Here is a 3,011-nt window from a genome sequence, read left to right as displayed (position 1 = left end):
CTTATGTGTTGTGACTCATTCATTTGTTATTACGATTTCTATTTCTGGTAGCAGTATTGTCCCATCACTGCACTGTAGTTAGTTGCTGAAAGAAGACACATTGATGAACTCTTGAGCTTAAAGAACAGGTTCACAAATTTTCAAGTCTTTCTTAAAACATTAGTCAGATGCCCAAATGAACATTGAAATAGGTTTTTCTTGCCATAATCATTCCTCCTATTCACACTGATTACTTTAAGATCCCTTCATAATGCACTTACAATGTAAGTGATGGGGGCCAAAATCCACAAGACTCCTTCTGCACAAAAATGTTTATCTGAAGCCAATATGAAGCTTCAGTCGTCCAAATTAGCCAAATCAAGTAGATATCTTTCAGTTGTTTTAGTGCCAAAGTCCCTCTTTTTGTTATTATTTTTCCATTGCAGCTCAACAGGGAAACACTGTCCGAGGAAATACAAAGAGGAAATTTGATACTAAAAAGACTGTAAATGTGGCAGATATCCACTTGATATGACTAACTCAGTCTGCTGAAACCTGAAATAAGTTTCAGATAAACCTTTAAATGCATTATTGCACAAAATGACTGTGTGGACACACTGTGGATTCTGGCTTAACCCATAAGAGCCTGGACCCATTTCTCCTTAAAGGAAAATTATGGAGAATATAAAACAGACCAAATGGACTACAAAGAACACATTTCTGACTTTTTTTAAATTTCTACCTTCAGTGTCAAAGATCTGTAATGTAACATATATGTCATAACGATATTTCCCTAACTTGTTTTATATCAATTTGTTCAAGGGAACATCTTATCTACCGGACATCTTATTAATGCATCAGAATTGTTAAATGGGTTGAAACCTATGTTTAGTAACAAAAAACAAGCTTTTTAAAATTAGCTAGTTCTATCACATTTGCTGACCAGGTACACTGCCATTTTGGAAGTGATGTCATGGATTCACACATTGTCACATGACTGCACCAGGATGTTCAGTAGATGTCACTTAGGGACTTCATGAGTTAAAATCAAGGTGTATAAGGAATTTTCCAGAACATTGAAAGAGTTGGTGACCCCTGTGTCACCATGGGTTCTTATGGGTTAAATTGAAAGCTTTTTTTACATTGCTTATGTTTCACATTAAACTGGTACTCCTGTGATTTAATATTTCACTTTTATAAACCTGGGGGAATTCCAAGAAACAGATTTGTGAATGACTGGTCAAAATCAGTGCAGCAGAGGAAAAGATATCCTTTCTTTAGTCCCTATTACACTTCGAAGTCCAAACACACTGCATCCTAAAATTCCCGTAATGTAACTCAGTAGTCTTTAAACCTTTCGCTGCCTGGTAAACTCCCCACCTCTGTGGGTAATCTTGTATGAATTATACAGAAAATAGAGACAGTTGTGAGACTTTTAGTATTTGTTGATTTTCTGAGGAATTTCCTTGACAGAGCTGCTCCGTTTTAATAATTTTTAGACATTACATAATCTTTTTTGTGCAGGTGTACATTGGGGGCTTTCGACTCATTACCAAATCATTTCTAAAATCCTGGTCACAGCTCTGCTTAATAATGCCACCCGGTTTCATGAGATCTCAAATTTAACTTTAAAAACCAAAAACCTACACAAAACTTTCAAACAAAAGACAGGGAATAGAACAATTTAGCACACCATCATACGTCTATACTTTATTACCAACCTCAGTTTAGCTAAATCTGGGAACACTAATTCTGAGTATATTTATTACAAATTAAACTGTGGGTCTGTGTGGTGGAAAAAGGCACAAAAGTGACACTGGCTTGCATGATGGCTTGTTTTATTTTAAAATCAATACAAAATTACATATTCACATCACAGGTCTATTGAAAAAACACTGTACTGTAGAAAAACAGATGTTTCACAAAGAAAACTTTGCCTTTTTTGGAATGAAGCAATTTCAACAAAAAACAATTTCAAGTAGTGGCATGTTCTTTGTCCTCCATTTATACATATAGTACTATGTACATTTATAAAACACAGGAGATAACCAGTCTGGAGTAACAGTTTAAAATGTGTTTATAGTCAAGAGACAATCATGTAGACATTGTGTACTCAGTGTCCTGAATACGGCGTACAGTACTTACAAAACCCCATCATGTAATAGTTTTCCTTTAGTGTCTGAACTTCCATTTCTCTCTAAGGAGGCAAAGCAAATCTATGAAAAAAATACTTTAGTATTGATTGTTCAAGCACAGAAATGGTAACATTTCATTGACTTGCGCTCCTTCTGTGATGATAAAAGTGCTAGACCTAATTCAGATGGGAGGAAAAATGGGCAAAGTACAACTTGTCAGCATGTTAGAGTTTCATGAAGTTTGCATGGTACTCATCCAGCTGGTGATTATTGTTTGGCTCCATTATCAGCACACCTTGTTGAACAAAGTGTGTCAATATCTCAACAGTTAACACCTATCTGGTGTTCCTGATGGTCTTTTAAAGGTGCAGTGTGTAGAATTTAGTGACATCTAGTGGAGTGCACTTGGCAGAAATTAATATAATATACATAAGTATGTTTAAATTAGTGTATAATCCCATGAAAATAATTGCTGTGTTTGTTACCTTAAAATGAGCCCTGTGTATCTACATAGGGAGTGGGTCCCCTTCCACAGAGGCCGACATGTTGCACCGCCATGTTTCTACAGTAGCCCAGAATGAACAAACCAAACACTGGTCTTTCGCATTTTTCACAGCAACTATAGGTTCTCCTACATACTTGGGAGGGGTACAACTTCACCACTAGATGCCACTAAATTCTACATACTGGTCCATTAAGTAACATTGATCAAAATATTTATCAATAGCACAACTGGTGTATATGTACAAGACTCAAAGATGCTGACTACCAAAAGACTCATTTCACAGCTGTTTCTATTTAAGTAGATGCCCCTGAAAAATGACATCACCACAGTACCTTTGGCAAACTCACACAGAACTTGAACTAAGGACAAAATTGAACAAGAATTCATACAAT

This window comes from Thunnus albacares, chromosome 17 (assembly GCF_914725855.1).
Source record: "Thunnus albacares chromosome 17, fThuAlb1.1, whole genome shotgun sequence".
Lineage (NCBI taxonomy): Eukaryota > Metazoa > Chordata > Actinopteri > Scombriformes > Scombridae > Thunnus > Thunnus albacares.
This window is presented reverse-complemented; position numbering follows the sequence as displayed.